The sequence below is a fragment of the Rutidosis leptorrhynchoides genome, chromosome 5, assembly GCF_046630445.1.
Source record: "Rutidosis leptorrhynchoides isolate AG116_Rl617_1_P2 chromosome 5, CSIRO_AGI_Rlap_v1, whole genome shotgun sequence".
Lineage (NCBI taxonomy): Eukaryota > Viridiplantae > Streptophyta > Magnoliopsida > Asterales > Asteraceae > Rutidosis > Rutidosis leptorrhynchoides.
This window is the reverse complement of record NC_092337.1, coordinates 140,746,446-140,764,054: the sequence shown is the minus strand read 5'-3', so window position 1 is coordinate 140,764,054 and position 17,609 is coordinate 140,746,446. Positions and strand designations below refer to the sequence as shown.

Below are 17,609 nucleotides of genomic sequence, written 5' to 3'. Positions count from 1 at the left end.
ATACACGTCTCAGGCTAGATCACAACTCAAAGTATATATACTTTTGGAATCAACCTCAACCCTGTATAGCTAACTCGAGCATTACTGCATATAGAGTGCCTATGGTTGTTCCAAATAATATATATACATAGTCGATATGATATGTCAAAACATTGTATACGTATCTATGGTATCCCAAGATTACATAATATATGTTTAAATACAATATAAGTTAGCTAGGATATGATTAATATAGATTTGTTACCAATTTTCACGTCGCTACAACAAGCAAAATTATCCAATCTTGTTTTACCCATAATTTCTTCATTTTAAATCCGTTTTGAGTGATTCAAGTTGCTATGGTTTCATATTGAATTTAAGTTTATGAATCTAAACAGAAAAAGTATAAGTTTATAGTCGAAAATACAGGTTACAAGTCAATATTATAAGAGGTAGTTATTTCAGTCGAAAGAACGACGTCTTGATGACCATTTTGAAAAACATACTTTCACTTTAAGTTTAACCATGATTTTTGGATATAGTTTCATGTTCATAATAAAAATCATTTTCCCAGAAGAACAACTTTTAAATCAAAGTTCAGCATAGTTTTTAATTAACTAACCCAAAACAGCCCGCGGTGTTAATACGACGGCGTATGTCCGGTTTTACGGTGTTTTTCGTGTTTCCACGTTTTAAATCATTAAGTTAGCATATCATATAGATATAGAACATGTGTTTAGTTGATTTTAAAAGTCAAGTTAGAAGGATTAACTTTTATTTGCGAACAAGTTTAGAATTAACTAAACTATGTTCTAGTGATTACAATTTTAAACCTTCGAATATGATAGTTTTATATGTATGAATCGAATGATGTTATGAATATCATTACTACCTCAAGTTTTGTGGATAAACCTACTGGAAATTAGAAAAATAGATCTAGCTTCAAAGAATCCTTGGATGGCTTGAAAGTTCTTGAAGCAGAATCATGACACGAAAACAAGTTCAAGTAAGATCATCACTTAAAATAAAATTGTTATAGTTATAGAAATTGAATCAAAGTTTGAATATGAGTATTACCTTGTATTAGAAATATATATTACTGTAAATAAGAAAGATTTCTTAAGGTTGGATGATCACTTGAAATGGATTTGCAAGATTGAAAGTAAGCTAGCAAACTTGGAAGTGTTGTTGGTGTGTTCTTGAGTAGTTATTTTGTAACTTGGTTTAAGTATGGATTTATGAACTAAATTGAGCTCGATTTTATTGAAGATGATGAAGAACACTTAGAACAATGGAAGAACACTTGAGAGAGATTAATTTGATTCAAGAAAATTGCAAAGTGAATGTGTTTGTGAGTACCATACTCCACGTGAACTTGTAGCCTCCATATAGGCTCCATCAGTTTGTAATTTTGTGAGATATTTCATGCTAGTTGCCAAATGGTTAGTTCCACATGTTTGTTGACTAAATGAGGGCTGTTAAGAAATGAATTATTATGTGTATATACCAATAGTACATACGTCTAGAAGCTGGATATTGTACGAGTATGAATACGGGTGTATGTGAGTAGAATTGTTGATGAAAATGAATGAGGATGTAATTGTAAGCATTTTGTTAAGTAGAAGTACTTTGATATGTGTCTTGAAATCTTTCAAAAGTGTAATAATACATCTAAATACACTACATGTATATGCATTTTAACTGAGTCATTAAGTCATCATTAGTCGTTACATGTATGTGTTGTTTTGAAACCTTTAAGTTAACGATCTTGTTAAATGTAATTAATTCATTGTTATTATACTTAAATGAGATGTTAAATTGTTATGTTAACATGATAACATGGTGCATGAATATATCTTAAAATCATATATATATATATATATATATATATATATATATATATATATATATATATATATATATTGTTTCGAACTCCTTAAGTTAGTAGTCTCATCTAACTTGTATAGTTCATTGTTAATACACTCAATGATATACTTAATTATCATTTTATCATGTTAAATATAGTATATCAATATCTTAATACAATACATATGTATTTAGTAAGACGTTGTTATAACGATAATCGTTATGTTTATCATTTCGAGCTTCATAAATCAATATTCTCATTTTTTATGTATATCACACATTGTTAATATACTTATTGAAATACTTACTTATCATAATCTCATGTTAACCGTATATATGTCCATATATATATATATATATATATATCATCATCATGTCATTTTTACAAATTTTAACGTTCGTGAATCGCCGGTCAACTTGGGTGGTCAATTGTCTACATGAAACTCATATCAAATAATCAAGTCTTAACAAGTTTGATTGCTTAACATGTTGGAAACACTTAATCATATAAATATCAATTTCAGTTAATATATATAAACATGGTAAAGTTCGGGTCACTACAGTCGGGGCATTACGGGCTATGTATGCAATCAGAATTTTAATGACTACATTATTAAAACCTATATATGGCTTGTCCATGGTTACAATGCATGTGTATAACCATGGAATATAACAATCAACAATTATAATAAATATTCAAGCCATAACAATTAAATCTACAATTTAAAATAGTGATATTCTTTCAATCATATTTGTGCGTCATGAGGTTAAGTCTAGATCAACCGAGTTGATTTTAAAAACCAAAAAGGTTTCGACTTTCACCAATATACCACAAAGCTAAATCTAAAGAATAGTCACACGACAATTAAGATAGTATAAAAGCGGCTCGGATATCGCTGTTGGAAAATCGTGTGTACTTTTAATTAAGATTAACGCAGCGGATAGTTAAAATAATAATCAATTATTATTTTATAAACCATTTACAAAATTAAATATTCATATATTTAAATTTAATAAAACATGCACATGATTATCGATCTCAAAGATCCAGTTACACCACTAATAATTGTCAAAATATGTAATTCACAAAGATGAGTTAACGATATACCTTTCTTGAAGAAACTGATGAATGGAGAGAAACTTACGATCAAAAGTATGACCGTCTCTTTGGATAGTCCACACTACACTTCAAACAAAGCCAATAGATACTAGTCCAAATCCAAGTAACTAATTAATATAATCAAATTATATTAATCAAATAGAATAGATAAATAATACTCCCGTATAACTTTGCTCGCCAGTTTTAAGAAAGAAATCAAGTGAACATAGATTGTTATTTTGTGTTTTTGGTTTTCATTCTATCTTACCTGACCAAAAGAAGGAATGGATATATATATATATATATATATATATATATATATATATATATATATATATATATATATATATATATATATATATATTTCCATAAGTCTAAAAGACTTCACAAGTTGGTGAATAAAATAAAAAACACGTTCTTAAAATCTTGTTTATGATTTCTTTGTCTGATGTAATATCATATTTCATTTGTTTGGTAGCATAAAGTAAATCAAAAGAAATCAAGATCATTTTCAAAGTCGTATTTCTCAACAACTTTAGGGGTATATTATGTAACTTATAATTATTAATTTCTATTATGTCGCATTCATGTGAATAGTAAATTAATTAATTTCGTTTCATTTACTATTCATATGAATAGTAAATGAATTAATTTCGATTTACTATTTTGTTACTTGAGTAATATATATACATCATATATATATATTTTATTTAACGTCTCGGTGTATATGTGTGTGACCCCGAAGGCTCAAATGAAGTTGGCCATATATTTATATATTGTAACTTGCAAATTAATCCTACAATAACTACAAACCTGACCAAATTAATTTGTTACAAAGGAGTGAAGCAAAATCAAATTTGCATCTTCACCAACAATCCTAATTCCTTTCTCCAATTTGCCCCCTCCTTGATTAAAGTTAACACATAAATGAAAATCAAACACTTCCATTGATCCATGATTTGTCTCAAAAAAGAAAAAAAAACGGTAAAAAGAAGATAAAAACAGAAACTTTAGTGGATAAGTCCACACCTTGAACATCAACGGTGGTGGAGAAGGATACGGGAGGAGCAACGGTGGTGATGAAACGGGCGTGTGTGCATGAAATGTGTTCATCAACCTAATATTAGCTGTTAGAAAAGCAGGGAAAAAAACACAAAAATAACACTTATTAAGAAATTATATAAACAATAAATAAACAATCATGGCAAAAAAATATATGAAAGTAGATGAAATCATAAGTAAATAATGAAAAACAAATAGAGAGCATAAGAGTTTTTTTTTGGAGATTTTTGATGATACAGAATGGAATGAAAGAGTAGATGAAGACATAAAAAGTATATATGGTGACAAAATTGATGTGGGGTATAATGAAGGTACACAATTTTATTTAAGATAAAGAATTGGAAATAGACTGAACGGAAAAAAGAAAAGAAAATTAGGGGAGTGGTGTGAGCAGTAGAGTGAGAGCCAATAGGAAAGAGTTATTTAGTCTTGTCCTTAGATGATAGGGTAATGTCATATTTTGGATGGTGTATTGTTATTGGTGTATTTTCTGATGCGTTTTTGTGTTTGTCATTGCAGATGCTACTACACTCACCCATGCATCTTTCTTAATCGTGGTTTGGTTAATTTTAAGTAATTGTGCATTAATTTTAATTTTGTGTGGTGTTGAACATATATGGCAATTTGCAAGCAGGTTATGTTGGGAAAGACGTCTAGTCAGTTTTATAAAAGCTCTTAAGTGTATGTCCCTTAAACTTGCTACTAAATCGTTTGTCTTTTTTGAGGGCTATATTTCACATTTGATGAACTATATCAAATTATTATAAGGTTTAGGTTGTTGACTATAACGTAGCAGCCGCTCAGCAGGGCATTGTGTACATAGATGAAGTTGACAAGATTACAAAGAAGGTTTATTTACATATATTTATTATTTTATTATTATTTATTATATTATATATAGTTTTCTATGTGACTTTCTTAATTTCTTGCTTTTTATGATAGTCTGAGAGTGTTAATATTAAAAGAGATGTATCGGGTGAGGGTGTACAGCAGGCGTTACCGAAGATGCTAGAAGGGATTGTAAGTGCACTTTATTATTATGTTCAATATAAAGTATAATTATAAATTATACGAAGTATTATACTCCCTCCATCCCAAATCTATTGTCTCCAGACAAAAAATACGCAGTTTTAGAAAATTCCACTAACTTCATTCTCCACCAGTAATATATCTTCTCTCTCCAGATTAACCTCTTTTGATTGGTTGAAAAAGAATATGGACAATTAATTTGGGACATACCAAAATGGAATAATAGACAATAGATTTGGGAGGGAGGGAGTATTGGGTTATATCAAAAAAGAAAATATCGTGCATAAAGTTTTCAATTTTGACTAATTCACTTAAGAATTGGTCCCGTTATGCTTCATTTTTGATTAGTTAATTGAGTGAAATAAAAGAGTTAGTTCAAAATGAAACGTCTCAAACTTGTAAAACATCTCCCATACAATATTATAAATGCATAAAATCCCTAAATAAGTCTATTCACTATAATATCTTCCTTTGACACACTATTATCTATAAAGATTTTAACTTTATAAGTTATTTAAGTCAACCTGCTTTAAAGAGTACCTTTAGACCTGTTATCCAACATGCCTGACCCGCTTACTTAGCCACCTATAAGTGTGCATTACTCTGCTTGTAAGTAACTAGAGGGGGGTGAATAGTTACTTAATACGTTTTTAAAACTTTTTCGATTGATCACTAAAGTTGATTAACTATGATCAACCAATTCAACTCAAACTTGATGTGTGTGGTGTTTATATTCAAAATGATAAGTAAGTAATGTAAAGAACATAGACACAAGGATTTATAGTTGTTGGGGGTGAACGTTAACTAATCCACCTTAATCTACTCCCCGATTACACTAATCCGGATTTCTTGCTTCACTAAGCACTTTTCTCCAAATCCGGTGGAGATCCGATTTACAAGTCTTCAACTTCTTTAGTAGACAACAAACCTAATCTTTCTATCCCTTTGAAAGACCAACTCCAACCTAGCTTAACTTGTCTTCAACTTGGACAAGTATCAATTTCCAAATAAGATTAATCAACTTCCTAAGTCCTTTTAAGGAAGTAGATAACTAAGATAGCCTATGCTTTTACTAATGGAAGTTACAGGACTCACACAATTGGTGATGATTATCCTAGGAAAATTCTAGGACATATATCACACTAAGTAAACTCACAAGATAAACAAATTTGTATAGTAAATTTACAATAACCAAATTCTATATCTATAAGATCATAGAATCTTCTCTTGCTTGATCACATTTGAGTAGTAATTAAAGCACTTGTGATCTCTGGAAATATGCCTTTGAAATGTGCAAGAGGGTCTACTTCAAATGCTCTCTAATGCTTGTTATTTATAACGGGATTCAAAAACTAGCTGTTGCCAGACGGTCACTGCCACAGTCAACCATGGTTCGACCGTGGGCGCCTCTGTCCAAATTTTGTATCCGTTGTATTGAAAGGACCCGTCCTAATCCATCTGGATGAAGTCCATATCGATTACAAACAATTCACAATAGTTGATTACATTACGAGGTATTTGACCTCTATATGATACATTTTACAAACATTACATTCGTTTTTAAAAGACAAACTTTCATTTCATCGAAAGTTGACGGCATGCATACCATTTCATAATATATCCAACTATAATTAACTTAATAATAATCTTGATGAACTCAATGACTCGAATGCAAAATCTTTCGAAATATGCCATGAATGACTCCTATTAAGATCTCTAAAATGAACTAATGCACATCGGAAGACTTCTTTAAAGTGTCAACCAAAAGGTTGGTGAGTTCATTAGTTTATCATAAACGATCATTTTCATCATTTTAATAGACCACAAGATTTTCATTTCTCCTAAATACACATCTCGTATCAGGCATTTCGCAAACTGCATAGAGATAAAAATCATTCATATGGTGAACACCTGGTAACCGACCTTAATAAGATGCAAATAGAATATCCCCATCATTCCGGGACACCCATCGGACATGATAAACTCGAAGTACTAAAGCATTCCAAATTCCAGAATGGGGGTTGTTAGTTCCCATAGATCTACCTTTAGGATTCGCGTCAATTAGGGGCCAGTTCCCTAATTCTTAGGCTACCAAGCTAAAAGGGGCATATTCGATTTCGATCATTCAATCATAGAATGTAGTTTCAATTACTTGTTTCTATTTCGTAAAACATTTATAAAAGCAGCGCATGTATTCTCAGTCCCAAAAATATATATTGCAAAAGCATTTAAAAAGGGAGTAATGAAACTCACCATACTGTATTTCGTAGTAAAAATACATATAACGTCATTGAACAAGTGCAAGATTGACCTTGGATTCACGAACCTATATTTATATATATATATATATATATATATATATATATATATATATATATATATATTAACACACATAATTGTAATTGAACATATATATATATATATATATATATATATATATATATATATATATATATATATATATATATATATATATATATATATATATATATATATATATATATATATATATATATGTATTTATTAGTTATATCATTATTATATTAATATCCTATATGTTTCATATATTCATTTTATATATTTAAAATAAATAAAAATATAAATTTTGTTATGTTATATATATTAAATATATTTTATATATATATACATCGTTTGTTAGTTAAAATTATAATAATACTAAAATAGTATTGATGTTGTGTCGTGAGGGTACGAAATTGTATTATTTTTAATACAAAATACTACAAAATATGACACAAGTTTTATTAATTTACGGATGGGATATACCTAAACCTTGCTACAACACTATAGGCAGTGTACCTAATCGTAGAGTAGTGTAGTTTTTAGTAAGTCCGGTTCGTTCCACAGGGAGCTAGTGATTACGTACTATATTTTTATAAAATTATATTTATATAAAATATATATAATTATATAACTAGTAATATTATAAAAGGGGGGTTTTACCGTTTAATGACCGGTTTGTCGATTTTAACTAAAGCGTAAAGATAAATGACAATAATTAAAGTGCATAAAATAAATGACAATAAATAAAATGACAGTAAATAAAAGTACGATGAGAAATACAATAAAACAATTATGCTTATTTAAACTTTCGTAATCATGATGTTTGACGTGTTGATTTTAATTTATTACCATGGGTTAATTGTCCTTTGTCCTGGTTTATTTGATACGTCTATCTGGTTTTTGTCCATAATAGTCCATCGGTCATAAATATAAAGTGCCAGTATCCTCGTCAAATTACCCTTATACCTGAAGTCAAATATTCCAACTGATTAAGGATTTAAACTGTGACGCAGTTATCACTTCTGTCAACAATTACACCAGTTATCACTGTATGTAATCCACCCCTGTTTTAATTAGTTTATGAATATTAATTCATCCACTTGATCAGAATGAATAATTAATTACCCAACCCAATTGATTAATTAAATGATTATAACAGATTCCATATGAACGTCACTAAATAGGACAACCATAATCATTATTAATTATTAGGTTAATTAATTTGAAGATAGGTTCGACAGACTCCAATGAGTTGTCACTCAATTAGACAATACCCCCCATCTATTAATAGTCAATAGTCCAATTTCCACAAGTGTCGGTCTTTTGCTCAAACCTTAATTATGGTCCAAAGTTCAATAACCCCATCTTAATATTTTAGCCTAACATCACGATTACTTCGGCTCAAATAAGCATAATAATAACTTAGTTACGAGACATTAAATTAAAAAAGAAGAACATAGCTTACAGTGGTGATTAATCGCGTAGCGTTGCACGGACAGAATTTCGACTTAAAACCCGTAAAACATTTCTTACAATAACCCAACTAAACCATAACTTTATTATTAAAATTAACTTATATTAAAATTATAATATAAATATATATTACATATTACAGAAGAGAGAAAGAAATATGAAGAAAGGTGTATTTTTTCATTACTCCGTGAATTCCATTTTATAGGCAATTGGTGATTTGAAATTTTCACTTATGACCCCTTAACTATGCTCAATTAACAACTTTTTATTATTTATTATTATTCTTATTATGAATTATTTAAATATTATATTATATTTTTGAGCATAGTTAACTTGTAATTTTAGCTCCGTTGCGTCGAGCGTTGAAAGTTGGTTCTTGTCTCGGTTCCGAATTTTCGAACGTCCTTGCGTACAATTTAACATCTTGTACTTTGCGTTTTGTAACTTGTACTCTTGTCATTTTTAGACGTTTCTCATCAATAATTTGAACCTTTTGAATTGTATCTTGTACATTTGAGCTTTTTGGACGTTTGTGTCTTCAAATCTTCGTTTTCGCCTTTTGTCTTCGCACTTATTTATTTAAACAATTACAATGAAAATATAATACAATTACATATGAAAACATATTATTTAGGAGGGATATTGCTATGAAATATATGTTCCTTTTTAGCCTTATCAAATATCCCCACACTTGAGCGTTGCTTGTCCTCAAGCAATACAGAACTTGAAATAAAAACATACATGAATCACTTTTTTATTCATCACAATTTGTACATCAGTGATTTTGATATGGTGGTATAAACAATGATAGTAACGATAGAACCATGGTTAAAGGTGGGTGTGTCATCCACAGTTGCCTCGGGTTTAGGTCAACGACACTTGCAATCAAATAGCCGATTTACTTTCGGTTTCCAAAGCAAAGTGCACATTTTAAAGGTGGTTTACAGTCCCACATGACTATGAAAATGTAGATCCTTAAGGAAATTGGATCTTTATGAAAACATTTGATCTTTTTGAAAATTTAATCTAGCTTTTACCCTAGATAAGTTTTCCGGAATAACCCTTCACCGGTGTTTGCAAAATATTTTTGTGGGTTGTGTGGGTTTCAGATTTGAAAATTTTAGCTCAACACTTGTGGTTTTGTGTTACCCACTTGCTAACCTTGTATTGGGAAAGCAACACGTCCAGTTTACTTGTTCCGTATATTACCTTTCGGTAAACTACCGTCCGGTTGTAAAGGAAAGCGATGAACAAGAAACTGTTAAGGCAATGTCTAATGACATGCATATGATTATGGTCTTAAAACGTGTCGGATGCTAGTACTATCCTTTGTAGGAGCAATAGTAAAGATCATCCTATGATTTTTCGGTCTGGCACAAGGTCCTGTCTCCGACCATGCTATGCAACCACCATTTCTTACGGTTGACACCCGATTTGGTTCAGGTGACCTAATGAATTCTGATGAATTCTCAGGATTTTACGTTCAATGGTAATGAACGCATTGAAAATAGGTTTTTAGAAAACAAATCGGTTTTATTTTTTATCAAAATATTTTCTCGTTCAAGCTCGAGTTTAGATATCATTGAATTCCATGAGTTTGTAATTCTCAATCTTTAAGGTCAATCTCTAGGATTGAGTAATATCAGTCTTAAAAGCTAATTTTTGATCTTTAAGGAGATTATCCTTTCTGAGGATTTGATTCATTAGTCTTATCAAGCTAATTTGCACGGTGCCCCCCATTGTGCGAGATAAATCCTTCTCATGGTTAGGATAAATCTGACCACATGGCGACTCTGTTTGATGCTGAGGTCCGTGGATTTCCTGCTGATTTTAGAGATGATTTTTCTAGATTTTTCGTCAACCTACAGCTGTTCTGGACGACAACTTCATGACCTAAATCAAGAAGCACGTTTCTTTTTCGGAAGACTTTACTTCCTTTTAATGATGGAATTGATTCATCGTGTAGATCCATCTTTCTTACAGTAAATCGGGTAAACCAGTTAATTTATTCCAAAGTAAAAGCACCTGCAATAACTTTACAAAAACATGTGATAGATAGTTTTTAATTGAATAACTTGGTACATTCTCCCCACACTTGGCTTTTTCATGCGTCTTTTTATATCTTAATAAATAAATTCAAGTGTTTTAGCTGTTTCTCAATTTATGTCCTTTCCGAGGTAACAATAATTTCGGCATTAACACCTAGTTTTATCGTTCATAAATATGTATAAACATGATTTTGAATTCATTTAGTTAAAAAATTTTAAAATTTTCATAATATTTAGAAAATAAGCCAAGTATAAACCCGAGAGAATTTATAACCCTTCCCCACACTTGAGATCATGCAATGCCCTCATTTGCATGAAATCAGACTATAATTATAAATTCATGAGGGTGATTAGTGTAGGAAAGTGATTAAAAATACCCAGTTTGTAATTACAAAGCTCGTCGAATGATAGATGGCGCGCCTCATCGTTCATTCCTTCATTTATTATATCACATTTGTTGTTTTGCATCTTGTCGTCAAAATCAGTAGCTTTTGCTGAACTTAATGTTAGTCTTTGAAAGTGCGTTGTTTTACCCTGTTGTTTACATGATAAAATACAAACATATATACATATTTTTAAAGTTGGGTATATTACCCCACGTTCAAAAATTTATAAAATCAAATTTTTTTTTTTGCATACTTTAAATCAATAAAATTAAAAATAATGATGACAAAATTTTTCGCCCCGCCCTCGGGTAAAGTAATTTCGGCTCAACGACCTAGTCTTCAACTCACGACGAATTTTAGAAATCATTTTTTTCAACTTAATGAAATAAAGTAAATTTTTGTTTTTAAATTCACACAAAACTTAAATTTAAAAAGCATATTAATTTCATATAAAACCTAAAAAATAAAAAAATTCAGAATGGGGGGAGAAAACTAGTTGTTTAGTGTCTGCTAGTGGAAAAGACCAATCGGATTCCATTCTCGGAACTACACAAGAACAGAACAACTAACTCCAAACAGCATTTTCTTTTTAGAATATTTGAATCTCCTCACACTTAGGTAGATGTGGTGTCGAAATTGTGATTAACTTCATCGTCAATTTCTCTTGGACCATAATCAACTTGCATATCTGTGACTTTTGCTTTAAGCCAGTGACCAGCTTTTTCCGTAATATCCACAAATTTAACTAGCTTCGCCTTTTCTTTAGGTGACAGATTGGATACTAACCGGTTATATAACTTAAAGTTCCCCTAACTTTTAGCATCAATAACCCGTTTAAAAAGTTTCTTCATTGAACTGTTAATAACAGGGTCATATAATTTCGTATCAACTATGGGGTTCTTTATTATCAAGTCATCATTAGGTGTTACTTCATTTTCCCCACACTTAGGCGTTCTATTATTGTTAAGCATTACTGATAATGCTAAAAACGAACATATATTTCATAGCATTATTCCTCAAGAAAGACAAGCTTTTAGTTGCAATTGTTCTATTTACAAGCGATATTCGTTTAAATTTAAAAAAGAGAAGATAAAAGGCAGATTCGACAAATTGAAGACAAAAAGGGCCAAAGAGCTAAAAAGTACAAGATACAATTAAAAAGGTTCAAAATATTGATGAGGAACGTCTCAAAATGACAAGAGTACAAGTTACAAGACGCAAAGTACGCGATTTAAAATAATACGCGAGAACGTCCGAAAATCCGGAACCGGGACCTGAGCCAAGAAGAAACGCCCGACGCAACGGACCAAAAATATCTAGTCTACTATGCACAAGAATATAATATAATATATATATAATTATATATAATTATATATTATATATATTATTATTATTATATTACGTCGGCAAGAAGAAAACAAAGTAGTTGGCTGAATCCAGGGTGGCCATGCGACTCGCATGGCCAGAAGCACAAAATCATGCGAGTCGCATGGTGTGAGATTGCTGGTCAGGTCCTATATAAAGCCAGTTTTCTGCCGAGTTTTAATCATCTTTTTTTCTCTTCCTCTTCATACGTAAATATAATTATATTTATAATTTATATTTTAATTTTAATTATAATTCTAATAATAAGGGTATGTTAGCGAATGTTGTAAGGGTGTAAGTCGAAATTCTGTCCGTGTAACGCTACGCTATTTTTAATCATTGTAAGTTATGTTCAACCTTTTTATATTAATGTCTCGTAGCTAAGTTATTATTATGCTTATTTAAAACGAAGTAATCATGATGTTGGGCTAATTACTAAAATTGGGTAATTGGGCTTTGTACCATAATTGGGGTTTGGACAAAAGAACGACACTTGTGGAAACTAGACTATGGGCTATTAATGGGCTTTATATTTGTTTAACTAAATGAAAGTTTGTTAATGTTAATATAAAGATTTACAATTGGGCGTCCCTATAAACTACCATATACACTCAATCGGACACGATGGGCGGGGTATTTATATGTACGAATAATCGTTCATTTAACCGGACACGGGAATGGATTAATAGCCACTAGAATAATCAAAACAGGGGTGAAATTACATTCAAGGGTAATTGGTGTAATTGTTAACAAAGTAGTAAAACCTTGGTTTACACGCAGTCGATAACCTGGTGTATTCATTAAACAAAGTATTAAAACCTTGTTACAATTCGAATCCCCAATTAGTTGGAATATTTATCTTCGGGTATAATAATAATTTGACAAGGACACTTGCAATTTATATTTATGACTGATGGACTGTTATGGACAAAAACCAGACGGACATATTGAATAATCCAGGACAAAGGACAATTAACCCATGGGCATAAAACTAAAATCAACACGTCAAACATCATGATTACGGAAGTTTAAATAAGCATAATTCTTTTATTTCATATTTTATTTCTTTTATTTTATATTTAATTGCACTTCTAATTATCGCACTTTTATTGTTATTTAATCGCACTTTTAATTATCGTACTTTTAATTATCGCAATTTAATTTTATCGCATTTTTATTATTCGCAATTTCATTATCGTTATTTACTTTACGCTTTAATTTAAAGTCTTGTATTTATTTTATATTTTACATTAGGTTTTAACTGCGACTAAAGTTTTAAAATCGACAAACCGGTCATTAAACGGTAAAAACCCCCCTTTATAATAATAATATTACTTATATATATATTTGTATTTTTATAAAATTAAACTAATATAGCGTTGAGCTTTGTTTAAAGATTTCCCTGTGGAACGAACCGGACTTACTAAAAACTACACTACTGTACGATTAGGTACACTGCCTATAAGTGTTGTAGCAAGGTTTAAGTATATCCATTCTATAAATAAATAAATATCTTGTGTAAAATTGTATCGTATTTAATAGTATTTTCTAGTAAAATATAAACTATTTTATATACACCTCGTTCGACATCAAGTATTTTTGGCGCCGCTGCCGGGGAAAATTCGCCGAAGCGAAACGCCATATTTTTAATTTTTAAGTTATAGTTAGTTTTTGTAAAATTTATATTTTTGTTTAAAAATTAAAAAAAAATATATATAAAGAAAAAGCTTTTAAAATCGAAAAAAAAAAAAAAAGTATTTTAAATATATTTTTTAAGTTTTTCTTTTATTTTTACAAAATTATAAAGTATTTTAAGTTTATTTTTAGTTTTAAAAATTAAGTTTTATTTTAATTATATATATATATTTATATTTTAAATATAAAACAGAAAAAAAGAAAATAAATATTAAATATACGTGACCTGTCAAATTGAACCTGTCAATTGAACCGGTCCAGTTCAGTCATGCGACTCGCATGACCCACCCTTTTAAATCATGCGACTCGCATGATGGGTCTGACAGGGCCACATCCAAACCCTAATTCAGCATTTATTACGATTATTATTTAATTATTATTAACTAAACCCTAATACTATTATTATTATTATAATTAAGTTTAATTTATTTAATTAATTACTTTTAATTAGTTTTATTATATTTAAAACTTAATACTTTAATATAATTAATATAAAAATAATATTTTAATAAAAATTGTATTTTTTTTATCACTTTTTATTTCTTTTAATATTTTGTCCCTTTTTAATCGTTGTAGCGTAATATTTGTATTTTTAACTCATAATTAATTTTAAACTTAGTTTTTGCTATAGTTATTTTTACTCCTATATTTTTAGGCTTTGCCGTAGAATTCCTTAAGTGCTTTTTCTTTAGACTAAGATTTAGGTGCTTTAGAATTTTGCGACGCCTTTTTAAGTTTTAGTTTCTTTTTAAGTTATTTCCATTTGGGATTTAGTTTTTCCTGTAAGCTTTAATATTTTTAGACCTTTTACTATGTATCAATTATCATTCCAATTAGTAATTTCAATTTGCGATTATCATTTTAAGTTAGTTGTAGTAATAAGGTTAGGTTAGTAAAGTATTTTTAAGTTTTTATAAGTTTCTTTTATTTTTCCGTCGCCTTTTATTTTTCAACCAATTTTTCTTTTTCGACCTTTTTCGACGAACTCTTTTTCTCTCTTATTTCTCGCTATTCTAGTTTTAGGACTTAGAATTTTTTCTACTTCTTATCTAAATTTCTTAAAATTACGAAAATTTATTTTAAGTGGTTAAATTAATAGACATCAAAATTTTCTGGTTCGTAGTAATAGTTGGATTTGTACGTGGACCGGGTTATTGGAGCCAAACAGTCCTCAATTATATTGAGACCAAACGAATCCTGCCCCTCTGCTGCATCTTTTGGCTATTCGAAACGTGGGCAAAATCAGAAAAGTCTATTAATTGGATAACTTATTATAATTTTTCTTTCCTTTTAAAAACTAATAGGATATTCAGTGAATGCACCGAGCAAGACGTTCATCACCTTTTGTACGTTCACCACCTGTAACTCGATCAAGACATCGTTTAACAAATATAACCGCCGTTAATTTTTCTTTAGAATCGTCATCCAGTCGACCAAGTACTTCAGTTCAAATTTCCGATAATCCAGTTTTTGAAACAAACCTCACAATTGAGAATCCAGAAAATATTCAGGAACGGTTCATAGATCCTGAACCATTAAACTTTCCTCCAGAACCACCAATCATTCAAACAGAGATTGTTGAGGAACGAACTATTAAATCAGAATCATCTAGTGATACCGATTCAACAAATTCAATTATGGAGAATCTGGAACCTTTAAGTATGGAAGACCGAATGAGAGCTAAACGCACTGGCCAAGGTCACGCAATTACTCATCCAGACATTAATGCGCCAGATTATGAAATCAAAGGACAAATTCTACACATGGTGACTAATCAATGCCAATTTAGTGGTGCGCCGAAGGAAGATCCAAATGAACATCTACGTACCTTTAATAGAATCTGCACACTATTTAAAATACGAGAAGTGGAGGATGAACAGATATATCTCATGTTATTTCCCTGGACTTTAAAGGGAGAAGCCAAAGATTGGTTGGAATCGTTACCTGAAGGGGCGATCGATACATGGGACGTTTTAATTGACAAATTTCTTAAACAATTTTTTCCTGCATCTAAAGCCGTAAGACTTCAAGCAGAAATTGTTACGTTCACACAGAAGCCAAATGAAACTCTATATGAGGCGTGGACAAGATATGGAAAGTTATTAAGAGGATGTCCGCAACATGGTTTAGACACCTGTCAAATAGTACAAATATTCTACCAAGGATGCGACATCACTACAAGGAAAGACATAGATATAGCAGCTGGTGGTTCTATTATGAAGAAAACCGAAACTGATGCTTACAAAATTATTGATAATACTGCTTCCCACTCACATGAGTGGCACCAAGAAAAAGATATCATTAGATCATCTAAAGCAGCTAGAGCCGATTCTAGCCATGACTTAGATTCCATTTCGGCAAAGATAGATGCTTTCGAGAGACGAATGGAAAAGATGACTAAGGATATTCACTCAATACGAATTAGTTGTGAGCAGTGTGGAGGACCACATTTGACAAAAGATTGTCTCAGTATTGAATTAACAATGGAACAAAGAGAGAATATTTCATACATAAACCAAAGGCCTGGAAATAATTATCAGAATAATTATCAACCGCCAAGACCGATTTACAATCAAAACCAGAATTATAACCGAAATATTCCATACAACAACCAACAAGGTCCTAGCAATCAACAAGTATCCAATAATACTTATAATCAGCAAAGACCGAATTTTCAAAACAAACCACCACAACAAACCGATGATAAAAAGCCGAATTTAGAAGATATGATGACGAAGCTAGTTGAAACTCAAACGCAGTTTTTTACATCTCAAAAACAAACCAATGAACAAAATGCTCAAGCATTTAGAAATCAACAAGCTTCTATTCAAAATCTGGAACAAGAAGTAAGTAACCTAGCAAGGTTAATAGGTGAAAGAAAACCGGGAAGTTTACCTAGTGATACAAATGCTAACCCCCGGAATGAAACAGCTAAAGCTATTACCACAAGAAGTGGTACAACACTTAAACCACCTGAAATACCTGTAACTTCTGATGAAACTATTCCTACTCCACAAGAACCACAACCTGATCAAGATAAGGAAAAAGAACCGGTAGTTGAAAAGGTTAATGAAGATAACACAGTTAAGGATAAACCTTATGTTAAACCATATCAACCACCACTTCCTTACCCGAGTAAAATGAAGAAAGAAAAACTAGAAGCCGAGCAATCCAAATTCTTGGATATGTTTAAACAGATAAATGTAAATCTTCCTTTCATTGATGTGATTTCAGGAATGCCAAGGTATGCTAAATTCCTGAAAGATCTAATCACGAATAGAAAGAAAATGGAAGAACTCTCGGCTG

The 17,609-nt window shown here is 30.6% G+C and overlaps 1 pseudogene; it reads left to right on the top strand.

The window, feature by feature from the left end:
* Positions 1-4,506: 4,506 nt before the first annotated feature.
* LOC139849053 (CLP protease regulatory subunit CLPX1, mitochondrial-like) overlaps positions 4,507-17,609 on the top strand; it is a 324,386-nt pseudogene continuing 311,283 nt past the window's right edge.